This window comes from Pan paniscus, chromosome 14 (assembly GCF_029289425.2).
Source record: "Pan paniscus chromosome 14, NHGRI_mPanPan1-v2.0_pri, whole genome shotgun sequence".
NCBI lineage: Eukaryota > Metazoa > Chordata > Mammalia > Primates > Hominidae > Pan > Pan paniscus.
This window is the reverse complement of record NC_073263.2, coordinates 110,633,409-110,654,151: the sequence shown is the minus strand read 5'-3', so window position 1 is coordinate 110,654,151 and position 20,743 is coordinate 110,633,409. Positions and strand designations below refer to the sequence as shown.

The 20,743-nt window shown below is 41.8% G+C and overlaps 1 protein-coding gene across 1 annotated transcript in view; it reads right to left on the bottom strand.

The window, feature by feature from the left end:
- MYO16 (myosin XVI) overlaps positions 1–20,743 on the bottom strand; it is a 585,697-nt gene that overhangs the window by 44,029 nt on the left and 520,925 nt on the right. The gene's annotated exons all lie outside the window — the stretch shown is intronic.

Here is a 20,743-nt window from a genome sequence, read left to right as displayed (position 1 = left end):
ATTCTGACTGTCTTAAAGTTAGGCCTTTCTAAAGATTTAGACTAATAAATTATTTGAATGGGACAACACACATCATTTGCTTTATTATACTTTAAATATGGCAGAACGGTGTATTACCACCCCAATCCCAATCACTGGTACCTCCATAGGCAGAGATGTTATCCTTATTTTGCTGAAGAAGGAATTAGGGTTACTCAGAGTCATGCAGTTGGAAAGAGATAGAATGGAACTTTAACCTGTATGTTCTGATTATTATTCAGTCTTTATTTTTCATTAAAAGACAAATTGGATTATGTCATTTCCACGCTGAAAACTTTTGGATAAACTGCTGTTGGTTGCAATCTACAGAAAGAAGGTAGGAAGGAGACAGGGAGGGAAGGAGGGAGGAAGACAGGAAAACAATGAAAGAAAGGAAAAAAGAAAAGAAAGGGAGGGAGGGAAGGAGGGAGTGGGGAGGGAGGGAGGGAAGGAAGGAAGTAAGGAAGGGAAGGTTCCATGTCCCCAAAGCTTATCTCTCAAGGCTGGTCTTGACTTGGTCCCTCTTAACTCCTACCTTGACATTATCTCCTCTTGCCTCTCGAGACATACCCTCAAATAGCACTACAAGCAATGCATGTTTATCCAAATTCTCCATATTGACTCCTGTTTTCTTGCTTTGGTGCACTCAAGCCCTCTCCCGCATCAACCCCAAGTCTTCCTACCCACCAGTCAGGACCTTGGTCAGATCACCCGCAGGGACCTCTCCTTTACAGCACAGAGCACGCCTGTTCTGCCCAGAAAGGAAAGCAGGTCAAGATTTATGAGCAGGAAACGCTGGATAGATGGAATAAAGGCAAAACTATCGGCATTTTGAAAACTAGGCAGAAGAGTTTAAATTTAAATGATCCAGCGAGCCACTGTGGCTCCTGACTCCATTATACATAAAAAACAAAGACCTTCAGTCAAGTTAGCATGTACAAGAATGGCAACAAAAGTGAAAGTCAGGTGATCTTAACTGTTTTAGCTCTTGACAATGAGCAATTATTGAACGGGCTGAAACTGAAAGAATACTTACTCAATGTGGTCAACTCTAGTTTGGCTTTTTTTTATTTCTGTTAAGCTTCCGAATGCCAGTAAAACAGGTTCTGTTTTAAAACTGGCTCAAGATGTACTCACCTGCTTTTATGTTGCTTTCACCTATTTTATTTTTGCACTCTTTAATTCAGTTATTTATTGGGTGCCTACTATGTGCCAGATACTCACTGAGTGCGGGAGATACATAATGAATACCACTGCCTGGTACCTGGGAGCTTCTCTCCCAAAAAGGTGATTGGCAATAAACAAGCAGATACACAAGCAGATAATTAAACGTGGTGGACTCACAGCTACGTGGAAAACCTAGTAAGTGGAAAACACTGGTGGGCAGCCAGGCAAGGTGGGTGAGGTCCATGAGGTCGCATTTCAGCTCGTGATTTTAGAAAGGCAAACTCCACACCATGTGTAAATACCCCAAAGCAGGAAAGAGCTCTCACCATGTTCAAGGAACCAGGTACTAATGAGTCACGGCCTGGGAAACCACCAAAGAGGAACTGAGAGGTTTTATTCTCAGCGCAGTGAGGGCTTCCCCAAGGCTTTGAATGAGCACAGTCCTCTTACACCTGGTGGCAATAAACGACTCCTCTGAGGCACTTGCTGACTCTCAGTCTGAGTACTTCAGGCTGGCCTCCCTCACAACTGATTTCTATCTCATCAACTGATGTATTTAAATTGCAGCCAAAATTCTCATTTTTGCAATTAAAGTTTAAACGTATTTCTATTTTTCAATTGGCGGGTTAAACTGTAGCCAAGACATGTTTTTTGGGTTTTGTTTTGTTTTTTGAGGCAGAGTCTCTCACTCTGTCACCCAGGCTGGAGGGCAGTGGCAGGATCTCAGCTCCCTGCAACCTCTGCCTCCTGGGAGATTCTCCTGCCTCAGCCTCCAGAGTAGCTGTGATTACAGGTGCATGCCACCATGCCCGGCTAATTTTTGTATTTTTTAGGAGAGTGAGGGTTTCATCATGTTGGTCAGGTTGGTCTCAAACTTCAAGTGATCTGCCTTCCTTGGCCTCCCATAGTGCTGGGATTTCAGACATGAGCCACTGTGCTCGGCCACCATGACATGCTTTTAAACGGTCACACAGGTTAGGCTGAAATCCTTAAATTATCTGCTAAATTTTAGTTTTTTAAATCTTAATTTATAATTAAATTTTAATTTTTTAAATCTTAAAAACATTTATCTACTTAAGCCTGGCTCTGGATGGGAATAAGGGAATAGGCCTTTCTTAACGTAAGGCATAAGAACTAACGGTCAGCATGATACTTCCTCACATTGCTCTTACAATAGTTACCATCACCCAGGTGTATATTAGGTGCCAATTCCCTGCTAGATGTGGTGCTTGGTTTAGCTCTGTTCTCAGGACAATTCTGAAGAGTTGCCACTATTACACCTATTTTCGAGATGAGATCATTGAGGCTTGGGGAAGTTAATCTCTGTGTAAACATTTCACAACTCATGGCAAGGCAGCCAGATTCAGACTGAGGCCCAGAGGGCTCAGCAGTCCCCCCACAGTCATTCTTTTACTCTTGGCTCCTCTATGTAAAGTTTTCCTTCACTGTTTCATTTGTTGATGTAAAGGATAGGATATGGCAGCTTCTTTCCTGTGACGAGTTTACCACCCAGGCCTCAGTGGTAATGAACTGAAAACTGTAGGTTGCAAAGCTGCACTCTGGCAGCTGCAATAGTGCTGCGGCTTCAGTATCGACATCCCCACTTTGGGGTTCTCCTCTGCTTGTAGTAGCCGCGGCATTCTACTGAATTATGCATCAGCCTCCGCTCATAAACACCCTTCTCCCAGTTAGATCCAAACACGTGAAAGCAGCCGTGCCCTGACTTGTTAATTTCTAGATTCAACACACTGAGGATTGAATGCAGAAACTCTGGATGGTTGGGTTCTCCCGTAAAGTGGTAGCTTAGCACACAACATTCCTTGTCAAAAGCATTCCCATTACCCAGCACTTCAGCAGTGAGGGAATTACAACAATCAGAACTCAAGAGGACAATGGCATTAAGTCTGAAGAGGTCTTTGTTAAAAGTGCATATACATGATGCATGCTTTCAGGAGAATTTTAGAAATAATACAGTGCAAACAAAGTCATCAAGCCTTTTCATGCCTTCAAGCAGTGGCCAGCAGAGTTCTGAGAATGAAGAAAAGTCACATCAAAAGAAAATATTTGAAACTCTCAGTGAATTTAGTTAAACAAGTAAGGAAGTGAATACTGTACATCCTGTATAATATTTAAAGGTGTGTCTGAGACATTTTTGTGCCTCTCTATCTAGTGAAGTAAGGGGTTGTGTAGTTCAGTGGCATCCTGTGGTTGGGTCCATGGAAACATGGGTTGGTTTGGACACCTGCAGTGTTTTCTTTTGGCCTATTAACAAGATTTCTCTGTGACCTCGGGCTTGGTGCTATTTTTACAGATACAAGAGAATTGAATCACATCAGGATCTGACTCAAAAATAAAGTCTTGGCCTTTGCATTAAGATATGATTATTAATTACAAGTTTGCAGTGTAGGTACATTTAAGTTGAATTTTAATCTAGCGAGAGCAAATCTCTAAATGTTGATACAAAAAATTCGGTTGTCTTGTGCTAGTTTTTATATAACTGAAATATCACTCCCAGTCAATATGATTCTGTTTTAAATCGTGGCTCTTGATAGGAGGTGCTTTCTGACCCCCAGGGGACATTCAGCAATGTCCGGAGACATTTTTAGTTGTCACAACCGGGCGATGGGGTGTGCTACTGACGTCTGGTGAGCAGAGGCCAGAAATGCTGCAAAACATCCTATAATACACAGGACGGTCCCCCAACCTAGAATTATAGTATCCAGCTCAGAATGTCCATTGTACTGAGGCCAAGAAACCTCGCTTTAAAACATAAGTCGGATCATGTCATTCCCGACTCCAGCCTCTCTGCTGCTTTCTGAGTTGATTCACATTAAGATCCAAAGGCTTCCTGAGGCTGAGAGGACCTTGCATGCCCTGACTCCTGCTGGCCTTGGGCCCCAGCCCCCCTTACACGCCTTAGGCCTTGGCCTCGGTCTTGCCTTCCCGGCCCTGTCAGCCTCCCAGCCTCTCTCTCCTTCTCCAGCGTCCAGCAGGGCATGGCAGCTGCACTGTGTTCAGCCTTCTGGATGACCTTCTGAAAAACAGCACCTGTCTTCCTCGCCAGGTCAGTTCCTGTCCCCACTCCTTGCTTTAGTTTTCTACACAGTCCTTCCCACTGCATGGCACAGAACAGCCCAATTGTTTGTTTCGTGTCTCCTTCCTCTGGAATGTGGGCAAATACAATGTGCGTTGTATTTTCAGTGCCTAGAATAGAGCCTGGCACACAGATGGCACTCAATTAATATTTGTTGAAAAAGAAAAAAGCTGAATGAACAATAAATTGGTTTTAATAATGTTGCTATAGAAATTCTCTTTCTGAAAGGAGCTACACTTCCCATACCTGTAAAATAGCTTGCACATTTACTAAATGAAAATTTTATGCAAATAAGTACAGTAAAGCCACGCACCACAATGATCATTTTTCCCCATTCACACAAGATTGACAACTTACGGAAGCACTTTCAGTGTTAATCCACCTTTGAGTGCTGATCTTTACTTATTTAAAATTATAAGATAAGGAAAATATCTCATTGCATGAGGTGAATATTTTCTTTTATGCAATGGAGTGGAGCTGTTTGTTTTCTACCTAAGCTTGTTAACTTATGAGAGAAAAGACCTATGGTTGATTGAAACTGATTCCTGACCCACGGTTTGAGAATTCAAAGACACAAGGTCCATACATAGTTTTTTAAAATCGTACTTTACATTGCTTTACAATCTGTAATATCAGGAAATAAAAATCAATTTGATGAATGTTGGCATGCTTTGGCTGTGCTGAGTGTGACTCTGGAATCCTGGTGACTGGAGTGGGCACAGTGGGTTGACCCGTAGTTAAGTGAAGGGGCTTCCATGCACCCCTATCTTCCCCAGGCCTCTTCCAAGGCCGAGGGAGGGACTCAAGCAATGTACAAACAGTTAACATTTGTAATAGTTTGTAAACGTATACTTTGATTTATTTTCTCATTTTGAATAAATGTCCACTTAACTCTCTAAATGTTCATTTTTCATCTTTATTATTATTATTTTTAAAAAGCTCACATTTCCCCAATTGCATATGCTTCAATCTCTGGACAAAAACCAAAATGGGTCTCAGGCATAGAGCCTCTAGCCATAATCTGCATGATGAAATCTTTACCTTTGAGTAATTCACAGGCGGGGAGGAGAAATAGGTGTGAGGTCACTGGATGAGACTACAAAGGCAACGTCACCTCCGACTCACCTTGGAAATGTTTTATGGGCAAAGCCCAACTCCTCAGACAGTAACAAGACTGTTTTATAAGTTTGCCATGACAGGAGAGGTATGAATAAGTTAACATCAGGGATGTGTCTGGGAGAGGAGACACAGGAAGGATTTTGTGGAGGGAGGGGGAGGTAGGATGGAAGGCGAGAAGAGGAACTTCTCTTAAGGAAGAATGTAAAGACTGCAAGAGTGGAGAGACGTTTCTTACTGGGGAGAGAGAAATGTCCTTGAATAATTCTGGGAGAGCTGGAGAAAGACAGGGAGCATAATGGGGGTTGAGATGAGTCCTTGCTCCAAACCAACAGTGACAGGTTTCTACCTGGCAGAACGGACAGCACGTGGTTCAGCCCTGGGAAGGCAAAGAGATGCCCTGGAGCGCAGTGGCCACTCTGGGGAACATGAGAGCTGAATGAAGAAGAAAGGAAGAGGGGTGGACCATGAGCAAACTATATTCCTCCCCCAAGCTAGGGAGCTCTCCACTGATTCAACAGGTATTCACGTCCTACAAGGTCCAAACCTGGTGCTAAGATTTACTTTAGAACTTAAAGAAATATTCGTCCGAAAGAAACAATCCATTGAGTGTTCACATTTTAGAGGGGTTATGGAGCACGGCAGATGACAACAATTTATGACGACCGGGTAAGTGCAAGAAGAAAAGGGATTACATCTATGCTGAGGGGTATAGAAGAATGAAGAATCTGACGCATCACTGTGGGACTCGCATCCTGCTCAGCTGAGCTAATTTTGACGGTTTTATTCACTTGTTAAAGCCTTTGACACTTATAATGCCAACCCATGTGACAGGGACATCCAGGGTGCATTCTAAGGGGTGCTTTTCCCCAGGCTTCTCTGTGGTGACTCAGCTCTAAGGGGGACTGTCTTCAAGGTGCCTTCAAGGCATGTGTTAAGGTTGCAAAGGGCCAGGGGGCTGGGATAGGAGCGCTGCAAAATGCTCTAGGAATTCTTAGGAGAGGTCGGAGTGGGCTGGAGCAGCCAGGTGAGCCTTTGTTGTGTAGGCAGGAGGAAGAAGCAGTGGATTTTGAGTTGAGGACGGAATGTGGAGAGGGGGAGGGAAAAGGAAGGGAATGCCGCAGAGGTAGAGCTGACTGCACTCGTGAGGGAGGGGAGGCTGGCTCTGCCCACACCTCCGCACCGGGAAGTGGGAGCAGAGAGCTTTGGAGTCTATGAGCATCACAGGACCGGGTTCCAGCAAGCATTTTGAGCAAGGGCATGCTGTGAAGAAGAAGGTTGTTTTTTTTTTTTTTGTAAATACTAATCTAGCAAAGAAAGTATACAGCTGAATGGACCTTGAGGAGAGATTAGAAATAGAAAGAGAGTCAGGGGAGAGGCTGGGGAAGCAGAAGGAGGAGTGGGAAGGCAGGAGGAAGCTGAGTTCAATTCCTCTGAGCGGGAGAACTGGGACCTGATGGGGACCACAGCTGGGGCGTGGTTCAGAGCAGCAGCTCCCACCTGAAGAGCAGGGTGCATCTGGGGTTGTACTTGTTGACTTTGAAGTGACAGCCGCAGGCCTGAGGATTAAATTGAGTGGCAATTTTTTGAAGAAGAGCATTTATTAGGACTGAAAAGGAAACAGCTAGGAGAGACTTAAAAATCTCTCAGGAAGGAGAAATTTTCAAGGAAGAGACACTCTCGAGTGTGAGGAGGTAGCAGGAGGGGACGCCCAGGTGACTGCCGTGCAGGAGGGCAGATGTGGGCTTGCAGGAGGGGCTGCAGGCCAGGAGCCTTGGCAGAGGGCAGGACTGTGTGGCACGCAGGGCGGCTGACAGCGTCAGTGCTGGGGAAAGGCCAGGAAGCAGGGGAGAGAAAGGAGCCATGGAATATTTCCCCAACAAGATGCTGAAAACACCGTTTTTCTCTTAGGTACCTGCGCTAGAGATCAGATTGGAGTGTATTTTAGAATCCTATGAGATGGGATCGGGGTTTCAGTAACGCAAGAGAAAAACAAACTATAGCTGTTTGGCTGACTTAATACTGAGAGTGCTATGTAAGGCATAAAAAATGTGAAAATACATTTTAAACTCATTACTCATACTGGCTATAACTCATTCTGAAACTCTATAGGAAAATTCCTCTTCAGAAAGGCTATTGCATGAAGGGAATGTGCTTGTTTTTTCCTACTTGGCATTAAGGAAAAGTACAAATGCAGAGAGAGGTGCCTGGCAGGCTCCCACCACTTCTCAAGTTCTCGTTTGTAAAATTTAGAAGTCGCAGCTCGACAGCGCTCGCAGATACACATAGATGGTGCGTAATTAAATTTGGATACAAGCACTTCGACCTGAAATTGGCGTCTAGCTTGTGTTAAACCAAATCTAGTTTGTGTTACACAGGGCAACTCCTTTTAAATCTCTAAAATATAGATTTCTCTGAAACCCTGTATTACTGCACATGAGGAAGAAATGCAAACAGGGCTTTGACACCCCTCTCAAGTCGACCTGCATCCTACTTTATAAGCTTCTAGGAAGTGATTTGTTTTCTTTTACATAATATGTTTTTTCTTTTACATGATAGAATTTTCTTTCCTTTCCATGATAGCATAATCCAAATATTTGTGTTACTGCCTCTCAGAAAGATGAATTTCAGATGTAAAGAACCACAGAGGCTAATCTGAAACTCAAGAAGAGAGAGTTCAGTGGAGATGGGTGGATGTGAGGAGAGTGGAGACTGCTAAAGGGGAAATGTGTTAAACTCATGGAGGTGACACACTGCAATTATGTATGTTTTGAACAGCACAATTCTAATTGCCTTTTGAAAACGTGGAACAGATTTTATCATCCCTTTGCGAACGCTTGCAGAAATATATCAAGAGAGGGCGTCTGAGTCTAGTGGTGATGGAGATCTGGGAAGAGAACTGGGTTCCCAGGCAGTTACTCTTGTGACACAGCTGTTACCCACACTATGTGGACAGGTCATATTTCTATAAACATTGATTACTTAAGAAACAGAAAAATACATCACTGCAGACCTTGGAAAGGTTGCGTGTGCTGAGAAACTGGATTTGCCCGGCCCTCTACTGACCTTAAATGTCTCGGGCTGGGCTCCCGACATTCCTTCCTACTTGTTAATAACCCCTTATGAAATCACCACCCTGGAGTAGATCGAAATTCCTCTTGAACTTATGTTTTAAGCATTCTTCTCTGGTAGCGAGTGCCGCAAATACTTATCCTCCAGGTTAAGCGGGGAGGAATGGAAATGTCTGCTCCTCCTTCACTCCTAACTCTTGTCACCCACCCCCCTGCCAAGTCGAAGGAGATGGTTTGTGCTAGAAAACACCAACTGAAGTAGGAAACAGAGCGATGTCTTCAACAACATATGTGCTGAGCAAGGGAAGAATGCATTGATAGTAAAGCTAAAAAATGACTGTCAGTATAAATAAGGTTTTCAGTACCCAAAAATGCACAGAAAATTAAGTTGTGCCAATTTCCTTTTAAATTTAACTAACTGAATCCTTTTTTGCCCATTTATTCTGTCCCTGCCATAAAGGGGAAAAAATCACTTCAATCCCTTTCCTTTTCTTGTACTTGGGTAGCTTTTGTTTTTTTTTTTTTTTCATAATTAGCCGAGTATGCAATACCTAAACAACAAGCCTGCTTGGCCCAGAGCCCCATTCCTCATGCATACTTTTATAGGTCATGAGGTTATTTATATTGCTGTTATTTTTACATTTCCTCAATGCCAGGTGGTAACGTAAATCCAGGAGTCCTGAGCCACGATGTGTGGCCAAGTACGCAGTCGGTGTCAGCAACATATGTTTTCCTGGAGGGAAATGGTTCCTCCTCACTTTCCCCAGAAGGCAAAGGTGAGAAGATAACGTCCCTGCTCTTCTGTTGGGAGTGTTTCGTGTTGGTGACACCTACAGCCTGGATGGTAAGCTAGTGGTGCCTGTCCTCTGCTAAAAAAGAAACAGCAAAAATTAAAGAAAACAGAAAGAAAGAAAAAGAAAAAGTACAGCAGTGGTGGATGTGAGGTCTTTTCAAATCCCTTGCTCAGAACTCATTACCAATTTACCCATCTAAAGTACTTAATCACAAAAAAAGACACAGACCAGGGCCCATCGGAATGAGCATGAGTCATCGACCTTGAGCATTTTGCTGTGTCAACATTTCACCAAGGAGAAACGTGGCAGGCCCGGGCCAGGCCACCCAAGGCGGTGGGATGGATGTGGGGACCTTGAGAGCTCAGGGCAGCAGCCCTGCACCAGCGGGCATCAAGACATTTCCATATTTTAATAAGAGTGTGGCAGCACCTGTGGACACCAGCTGAAGCACAGCCCACCTGTCCACACTCACTGGCTCCCAGCCAGGAGCTCGGAGGCCTTGAAAAATAAATTTAAAATATCTATGGAGATTCAAATTCTTCTCGAAATTCTGGAAGAGCTACATGGACTGTGTCTTTGATAGCCGTAGCGGTTGCATCTCTTTCTGGTGGTAGATTGGCTGGAGTGACTAATTCTTTACATGCTCACGTGACCCAATTTCCCCTGATGGGCCACAGGGCAGGTGCCAGTCACTTAGGAAGGACAAATGACTGGGACGCAGTAGAGAAAGGCTGAGCCTAAGCTTCCAGTGGATTCACACTTCACCAGGGACCACCACCATGAGGTGGCCAGGCAGGTCGGTGGTGGGGTTTCCCTTCTCCTAGCCTAGCTGTTAATTTCTTAAGTAATTAATCAGCCCAGATTAATCACTTTTTTTTTTTTTTGAGACAGAGTCTCACCCTGTCGCCCAGGCTGGAGTGCAGTGCTGCAGTCTCGGCTCACTGCAACCTCCACCTCCAGGGTTCAAGTGATTCTCCTGCCTTAGCCTCCCAAGTAGCTGGGACTACAGGCCCGCACCACCATGCCCGGCTACTTTTTGTGCTTTTAGTAGAGATGGGGTTTGACCATGTCGGCCAGGCTGATCACAAACTCCTGACCTCAGGTGATTGGACGGTCTTGGCTTCCCAAAGTGTTGAGATGAGCCACCTCGCCCAGCCAGATTAATCATTTCTAAAGTACGTAGGTTCACATGTAAATGAACATAGAAATAGCAAGAAAAAAAATCTATCCTTTCTATATCTATATCTATATATCTATAGCTATTCTGATACAGTTACTCCAAAACATAATTTGATCATGCCCTTTGAAAAATCCTTTTACTGTGCAGGATAAGGCACACAGTGGCTTCTAGCACACGAGGGGACAATCTCCTCTTGTTCTGATGCTTTCTCTTTGGAGATTTTGTTTCCTGTTTGCCCGTATAAATCCTCCCCTGTAGACCAGTGTTTCAGAGGACATATTTGTGAGCTGAGAAATCACTTTAGTGGGTCATGACATGCACTTTAAAATGAAAGAGAACAGAATACCACGAGTAAAAATGCAGTGTTGAACGAGCGTCATGGATAAGTCGTGTTTTGTGAATCCCGAGTAGTATCTCTATGTAAAATGTGAGTCTCGTCCCCTGGATGCGTCGGAGTTTTCAAGTTTCCTTGCCATGGTCTGCTTAAGAGAGAGCCCACTTTTCATTTTAAAAATCCATACAATTCCATGCAATGTCTGGCACCAAATAGATTCCTTGGAATAAATGAATGAAGTGTGCCCTTCGTATTTAGTGATTTTTCCGAAACCTTTTTGAAATTTTGAAGCAAACTGCAGATAGTAATAGGAAATACTACTGCTAGTTTTATCATTTTGCCTGAAGTTAACCTCTGATATTTTGTAGCCCAGGAAGAACTACATATCCTGAGGCATGCCGTAGGGTAGTTTTCTCACCTGATAAAAGGAACGTTTGTTTCTAAAGCTATTGCAGAAGGTTCCGAAGACATGCTCAATCCCCGCAGAAATGGAAATGCATTCCGATTAGCAGCTGTGCCACATCACTGGGTGTTTTAATGATCATCAGATTAAAAAGACATTTTTATGATCCCACATCTCCAGATATAAAGCACAGAGCCTCTTCCCTGTGTCACTGTCCCTAACCTCTAAATTAGAGATAATTTCAAGCCTGGGTAAGTGAATGGTGGCGACCCCCTACTAAGCTGCAACTACATCAGTGAAATTAATGTTCACGATTAGAATTTTACTGTCTGGAATGACATGTAAGTGATTCAACCAGATCTCTAGTTGTGCTAATGTTTATGTGGTACAAATAGGGTGTGATTAGAAGGAACGAGAACAACACCAAGAGTGTGCTCCTATCTCCGAAATCAAGGTCCCGTAGCTTCTCTTTCCTTAAAGACTGAAATAGTTACTCGAAAGGCAATTTAGCAATTAAAAATCTAAGGGGACTTTGTTACTAAGGGGACTTTATTACTGGTAATATATACAAAGGTAGTTAAATACCAAGAGACAGAGTCAATCAAATTCTCATAAAAAATTTTAAAAAAGTATGCTATTTTGCCTTATAGGATCTGCTGCTGGGCACTGGTTATTTACTTAAGAAAGGATCTGTGAACTGGCAGAAGTACGACGGAGGCCACCTACTTTAAGTTGGTTGTTTGCACTCCTGTATGTCCCCTCCATCCTGCTGTTCAAGCCAGTCTGACCCCCTGCAGCACGTCATCTCGCCTGAGAGCTGAAGTTAAGGGAATGTAACGTCACCAAACGGACGTGGCCTCAGCAAGTAACTTCCTGGCTGCGAGCTTTGGTTTGCTTTTTAGTGACATGGAAAGGCCTGTATGGTGAAAGTTTTCACTCATTGCTTTGCCTAAGTCTTCTCATTTTCACTTACTTCTTCCCAGTTTATCCAGCTTTTCACATAAAAGGAAAATAATAAAGCCAAAATCCAAAACATACATATTTTTCAGGGACACACCCTCATGTACCAATTGTGCATATATCACTTCTTCCTGCTTAAAAATGGAGATTTCTTTTGAAGGGTTATGTTTGATTTTGAGCCAGAGTTTTCAGTATGAAGAAGCTCTTTTTGGGCTTTTAGGACTTCAGGTAATGCACAAATTCTCAGGTGTCTCGCGCAGTCAGTGTTCTGCTGTAAATCAGTGCAAGTCTCAGACCTAGTTCATGTCTGACCTTGTTTGGGCTCTGCATAGTTTAGAACTTAGTCATTTGCGTGGAGGAGAGAAATGAATCATATTGTTTATTGTCATAATTAACATGTGTTATTAAATTTGCAAATGGCCACTAATTGCCCATGTACAGGGTCTAAGTATGAAAACTGAAGATTTCAAGGAGAAACCAGGGTGGAGTCGGTAAAGGCCTGAGAAGCTCTGCACAGAGTACATGGTGGACGACTGTGTTGATTCATGGAATAAAGCACTGGGTGAAATGATATTGAATATAGCTCACTCTCGATGGCGTGAAATTTTGTAGGCTAATCTGGGGATTAATCATAAAAATGACTGAAGTCAGGCATAAGGAGCCTAAACACTGGTAGGTAATTGGGAAATAGGTTTTTCTCTTCCAATACTCTTCAGGAGAGAAAGAGCACGGCACCTGCCCAGTCTCTCTTTAGGACAATATTCCATGCACCATGTTGCTTCTAAGCATTTCTTCACAAAAGGAAGAAAACCCCAGGATATTGTATTATATGGCAATAATGAGATGCAGATAGTCAGGAAGGTCTTTATTAACTTGCTTAAGGAGAGCTGCTGAGTGGCTTAGAGGATAAAGGGCTGGATTTCTCTTTAGAGCCCCCAGTGGGAGTTTAATTTGCAATCCAGTGTAGAGACACAATATACAATAGCTGCTTGCTTTAGTGGGTTGATAGTATGAAAAATATTTACTGGTTATGAAAGAGAATCCACTTCTGAGAAGTCTGCCTTACTTTCAGAATTTCAGGTGCAATAGATCCTTTCCCCACTGACGGTGCATTATAGAGCATCCCGGTTGTAAAGGCTTCTTTGCTGCATTTGGCTAATCTAAAAAATGATAACCTCTTTACGCTAGATACGTATCTCTGGTCTGACTGACACGCTAGCTGCCGCAGATTTACAGCTAATATGTTAAGGTAATTTCTCAGGACAGTTCATACAATTCATAGGGTACCTTTTTGATCAGATTGATCTAAATATTTAATAGTCATAACCTTCTGCTTGGTTTTGCTCCTCGGTTTCAAAGAATAATGAAGTGGCATGACCTAGCGGGAACAGCATAGTCACGAGAGCAATGAGCTTTATATTTTCCCAACAAATATTTATCGAGGGGCTGTGAGTATAGCCCTGGCTTTATTCAGTCATGTTTCTCACTTTGCTGTTACCGATGTCGGTTTCTACATTCACATAGTTGAGAAAGGAATGGATTTTTGCCTGTTTAAAGAAAGTTGCTGTAGAGACAAACGATGAAGACTTTTTGATTGTCTGTCTTTCCCCTGTTCCGATCATGGTCGCTATTGAGAATCACTGCTGATCATGTGTCTGTACAGTTCTTAGCATGGTTCCTGGTGCTAGGGGAGGGCCCACCACCCACTTAATTTCTGGTGGGTCTGGGGCAGGCATCTGACACCCCACTTATGAGGTTGAAGTCCACATCCCCAGCAAGTCATATGTGTCCTACAAAAAATATGCTGGGCTACTCTGCAAGTGAGTACAATTTCAGTGTGAATTTCTTTTCAGTAATTAGGAACTCAGTCCCCAGTAAAACTTTAAAGAGGCCAAGAAAAAGAGAAATGGAAAGTGAGGAGACACGAGTTTTGGGTGTGAGGAATCATCCTAGTCTATCACGTGTGCTGTGCATTCCTGGTACTGCAGAAGGTATTTCATGGCAGGTGGGTAGAAAGGATTTTCCAGGAAAGGGGAGAAAAAGAGGAGGAGAAGGCAGGGGGCACACGAAGAACATGCTCTGTTTCGAAAGTGATGTCTGGTGGGACATTGACAAGGGGCAAAACAGTTTTATCTGTCCGCCTCCCACATGTTTTCCTGGCAATGAGTTTGTGTTTCACTTCAGAGGGGAATTTCTTTCTCAAACAGAGACCTTGTATCATTATTTTAATTTTATTGTTTTCAGAGACTATGAAGGACATAATAGAAAGAATCCAGGGTTTGGAGAAAGGAGATGTGTTTGATTCCTGACTTTGAGACTGATTAGTTTTTGTGATTATGGGAAAATCACTTAATCCCTCAAAGTCTCAGATAGCTCATTAAGAAATAGGGATGGTAACACCTGCTTCACCCGCCTCACTGAGACGCAAGGGTCCAGGGGGAGAAAGGAGACGTCAATGTGCTTGGTCAACAGGAGAGAGCCACTTACAAATAGCTGTTTATATTATGACCAGGATGCCATTAACACATCACAGTGTATATCTGAGTATTTCCCATTATACGTATGCACCTAGAAGCGCTGCTATGGTTTTTGTTCATTTTCTTCCTCTGGCTCTTTGCACTTTGTAGGAAAGATCCTAAGAGTTAATGCTGAATTCCTATGTGACAGAAGAGAAACAATGGAGATAATTCAGAGCCTTGTCATCAAGCTAACAAGGAGCTTCCCGGTACAAAGCCTATCAGGCTCTGATTCCATGCAAGGAAAGTCATTTTCTCCTCCTTCTTCCTCAAAAATGCATGGCTATATTCTAAAGGAACCACACACCCTGAAGTTTCATGTCTCACCCTGTATTCATCCATCGGCCTGCAGTGTCTATTACCCTGACTTCTGCATCTAGAGAGCTCCATCCACCCATCATCCACCTCTAACATTCCTCTTGCCCTTCTGCCAGCTCTGGTTGCAAGGCCCTCAGATTCTCTCAGGCATTTACCTCCTTCTTCTTCTGGCTGCAGAAAATGCCGTGTGTGCACATCTCCTGCAGCGGCTCCTCACTTTTCCCACGTCACTGACATTTTGGGAGGATCCGATAAAGCTTATGAAGCCTCTGCCCAAACAAGTGGCATGTATACCATGGGGGCTCATGGGCCACTTGGAGCTCAACTACGAATCCACAAGTGGTTTATGGCCCTCAGGTTAGAAATTCTCTCCTCTTTGGAATTTCTTTCACTGAAAGTGGATGCACCTTCTGTCTCTTATATGGTCTGTGAGAGGGCAGAGGCAATGCCAGATTTGTTTATCAGTGTTTTGGATTTCCAGTAGCAATCCCTGTGCTTACATTAAGTACATGCTTATTGGATGACTATAAGGGAATTAGCTCCACAAGTTAATGCAAGTCTGGTTTATAGGCCTCCTGCTTGCACAATTTCCCTGTATGAATTATTGGGCATTTATATAGAGAAAGCGCTACAAGTTGTGAGAAAAATGTCACAAACATTCACAACAAATCCTTAGGCATTAAAAATATATATTTCTAATTAATATAGGGAACAAAGAGCTTTGGCTCTTAACATAGATAAATTTGGTTACTGATACATTTATTAACATTGAAAGTTCATTTCGAAGTGTAGATGAACACAGTATTATTTCTACTAGACATTTAGGGGATTAAAAACAATGAAATATATAGCTGCAAGTCTCAGGCACAAGCACTCTTGGCTACTACAGAGAGGCAAAGAAATTAGAAAAAAAATCCTTTTCTTCCAAAGAGACATATTCTCTTCTTGTCAAGCCCAGGTCTATTAACATGGCAAAGGAAGAAACTTCACACAGCTCCTGCTTGCTTAATGTCCACTTAGTGATAAATGGAGACCCCCCTTCTCTGGGGGTGTTAATCTAGTTTCCCCAAAGGACTTACTCGTTTGGAAAATGAGGAAAATTATGCATTGATTTAAAATGGTTCTGGAATGCAGAGGAGCGCCCCACTTTGTATGAGACAAGAATTCAGACAGTCACAGATCATCAGCAGAAGAGCACCTCAGTAAATTATCTCCCACACTTTTTCTAATTTTCATGAGCACTCCCACCCCCAACTCCCCACACACAAATAAATCACCGTGGGGAGAAATCATCAAGGGGAGTGAAAAAGATTTAACTGCTTCAGACAGGATAAAACACTACAAGACCTGCACATAGGCAAGAAGCCTGGGGGATGCTAAGCTCTGCATCCCATTATGGGATGTCAAGATTTGCATAAGGCAGACTAATGTCTCATACTTCAGTCTCGTTTCAATGTGTCAGAGATTAAATGACGATAATGTTGGAACTTCTGTTTCAAACATCAGGAGCAGAGAATAGCAATTTGCACACACCGTCCTGGAGCACATCCCAGGTTTCCATGAGTAATTCAGGGGCATTTGAGTCATTGTAAAGCATCTTGCATCTTGTCGCTAAACAATGAATGGGTAACTGCCCTTGATTTGGCATAGAAACATCTGAAACCCATATGATATTGACTTAGGATGCAATTGCGTGTCTTTGAATTTTGATCTTTCATAGTTAGTTCTACCTGATATAATATTTAGAATCTTTTTTTTTTTTTCTGTAGTAGAAGGGGCTGTCTGCAAGTGTTCCCTTGGAGAAATTTGCAGAGTCACATTGCTTGGTGGAATGCTAGCCCAAGAATTATTTTGTTTATGTCGTGAAAAATGACGCCCTGGCTTCGAGAATCAGGCTTTTGTCATGAATAGCAGCTTCATGCTCGTGAAGACTGAAATGGATTGATTGGTTTGAATACTTATTAAACTGCCTTAAGAATAAATGTTTTTTTCTTCCTAAAGAACATCTATGATAAAATATTTATAAATATTTAAATATATATTATTTAAATGGTTTGACATTGGTTTTCTTTTTTCTCTTTCTTTTTTTCTTTCTCTTTTTCTCTTTCTCTTTCTTTCTTTCTCTCTTCTTTCTTTCTTTCTGGGCAGTGTATTGCTCTGTGGTCTAACCTGGAGTGTAGTGGAGCAACCACGGCCACTGTAGCCTCCACCTCCCAGGCTCAAGCGATCTGCCCACCTCAGCCTCTCTAGTAGCTGGGACCGCAGGCGCATGCCACCATGCCTGGCTATTTTATTATCATTATTGTTTTTTTTGTAGAGACAAGGCCTGGTTAGCTACTTTGCCAGGGCTAGTCCTGAACACCTGGGCTCAAGCGATCCTTCCACCTCAGCCTCCCAAAGGGCTTGGATTATAGGCATGAACCACCATGCCTGGCTGATTTGACATTGGGATGCACTTAAAAATGATCCAGTGCCAGAGGAGGGAAATGGGCAGGAGTAGAGATGAAATAGGATGGGCCACAGAGAAGGTTCATTAATCTATTCTTTATACTTTTGTCTATGTTTGAAATTTTCCATAAGGAAAACTTGAAAAACAATTATTTTGTAAACAAATGGCCCTATGGAATAAAAGTATATTGTAAAAAAATTGTTTATAAAATACTCTCACTCCAAACTCATAATGTTCTTATTCAGAATATTTATGTAATCAAATAAAATATTTGAAATTAATAGTGATTCCATTTAGCTTATGTGATCCTTATTAAGTAAAAATGCCACAAGAGCTAGTTCTATCAAATAGATTTGTATGTCAAACTGCTCTTTTATAGGTAAATTTTACCTCAAACAACTATTTAATAGCCACCTACTATATGCAAAGAAATACTGTACATTACGGCTTTTTTGTTGACATCATTTTTAGTACCTGTTTATAACTTATAAGCTAAGGATGCACTGTATCAGAATGTAATAAAACTGAATTTTTAAAAAATATTTTGAGTCTGATTTTCGTTAATTCGGCCTGGCTGTCTTCCACTTTCTTCTCCAGATTTCTGAGATGTACTGCATTTTTGTCAAGACCCTGTCTTCCTGATCTTTTTCAGTGAGTAGAGAATAACATGCTCATGTGATTTCACTTTATTCTGGATAAACTCAACCAGACGCTGAGATGCCATTCAGAGCAATGGAGCACCCTAGTGGCCAAAAGGAGCCAAGGACTCTCATTTACCATTTGAATCGGGTCTCATAGTTTTTGAAACCAAGCAACTAGAAATAATTAGCATAATAACATTAGCCACATCATCACATGAGATGGAAAAAAATGTTGTGAATTAATGGGATCTTTATGTCTAGAATGGAATAGACAATTAAACATTTAGTCAATATTAATTTTAAGGGCCAAGTAGCCTAGACACTGTATCCCAGAATTATACATACCCATCATCAGTATAAAGTTCATTTGGCATTCTTGAGTTTATGGGAAAATTCTCTTCAACTAAACTCTTATGACTATTTCTCGTTGCCCCTCAGTGAACAAATATTAATTTTAAAAGACTTTTTTTTTTCTGTCTCTTTTTCTCTTGCTGTCTGAGCAGCATTGCATAGGTAGCTAGGGGAAGAGACTCTAGAGACAGAGTTACTGCACTCAAGTCATTCTCTGTCCCGCACGAGCACAGCAGCTTTGAGCAAGTAGATTAATCTCCCTGTGCCCCAGTTTTTCCACCTGTAAAATGGAGATAAGTGGAGCAGATGCCTTATAGTGTTGTGAGAATTAGATGATTCAGACAATGCCTGGCACAGTAAGCACTACAATTCCTTGCTGCAAATATTTCTTCTCAGACTGCAGTCACATCCATCATCTGCACAATCATATCTTTCTTATATGTGTGTCCACCAGTCTTAGAATCTGCATGGTTTTGTATACTTCAAATTGCATATCCAAGAATCTATAGAAAATGAACTGGTTTGGGCAACATAGAATTTGTGAAATCCTACATATAAGGCTATGGAATAGTAATGGAGTAGAATTACGCAAGAAACAACCTTGCTTCCTATACACAACTCACTGTACATTATAGCACATTTTATTTCAACCAGAAATAACTAAAGTAGTGAATTACTGAGCAGTTTAATCTCCTCGATGTCACTGTTCCAAACAGCCAAGGAGAACATTTTGAACCCTTCTGCAAAATTTGTGCAATATTTTCTCCTATGAAAATTGAACAAAAAATGAACTTTAGTTAATTTAAGAACCCTGAAGGGTAAATTAGCCACACACTGTATTATTTGGCAAGAAAGCTATTTCATGGTGAAAATTAAAATGTCTTTAAGCATAAAGAAGGTAAAGTAAAAGATTTAAAACTTGAAAGAAATTCCATAAAAGTCATTGAATTCATTCAGAAGAAAATGGATTACTAACCTCAGGATCAAACTGCGTAAACTTTAATAGTCATATAACCAGCCCCAGTGTTGAGCACCAGCACTGAATGCTTTTCCTTCCATAGCTTATGTTTAACCTCTCCTACATTCTAAAAGAATGGCCTGAACTATCCCATGAGAACATGACATCCGAACTTGTAAACTTATTCCCCTCATCACAGTCCATAAAGAATTATACATTTGGCCGGGCATGGTGGTTCACGTCTGTAATCCCAGCACTTTGGGAGGCTGAGGCGGGCAGATCACCTGAGGTCAGGAGTTCGAGACCAGCCTGGCTAACATGGTGAAACCCCATCCCTACTAAAAATACAAAAATTAGCCGGGCATGGTAGCGGGCGCTTGTAATTCCAGGTACTCGAGTGGCTGAGGCAGAACAACTGCTTGAACTTGGAAGGCGGAGGCTGCAGTCAGCCAAGATTGTGCCATTGCCCTCCAACAAGAGCAAAACTCCGTCAAAAAAAAAAAAAAGAATTATTATACACTTCTCAACTGTATAGTTAGGACTCCCATAATCTGGTGTACAGGGATGACCTGGTCTGATATTGCTAAGTTTTCTATTACTACAGCAACTATGCCAACGGCCAAAGTTGCCAATTCATGTATTTTTGAGAAAGTCATAAGTGGCTCAATCCAATCTTTTCAAATGATTGGATTTCAGAAAAGCCCACAATAAGAAAATAGAGTCTTATAATTACAGTTGAACTATGTTGTACTTGAGATTTTGATGTGTGTTCCCAAATACTGGTTAATACCACCACAGGGAAATAAAATTAGCAAATTTACACACTATGCCTGGAGGGCTCACTATAATTCTCACTATCCTCTAAGGAGTAGACTTTGGGATTTCCAAATGATGAGGTCTGTCTAGAAATTCATTAACTTCACTTCCTTGAATAGAGTCAAGAAGAACTCACCCTGTTCCTTTCTCTAGTAAAATGAGGTTCATGAGGTTTTAATAAACTTTTAGTTCTAAAAGCAAATATTAATTTGTTCATTTAATGATTTTCTCTTATCAATTTTGTTCCTTGGAATGAAACACGGTTTGTGAAATTCAAACATTCTGCTATTTAGAAGTACAATTTCATTTATTAATGGCCTATAATTAAGAAGAATCTGTTAGCTAAACAAACAATTAGCTTATTTGTCTGAAGAATAAATAGGGAGAAGGTTATTCATTCATTTTTAAAGGTTCTTAGCCTTGACCTACTTTTCACTTGTTCAGATTGCTTTCTAGATGTTCTAGTTTTCGTACCTAAAGTAATTTCGCTAATCAAATGATGAATGCTTACACATTTATGTATTTTCTCTTGGTGAAGGAGCAGGTTACTGCATGCA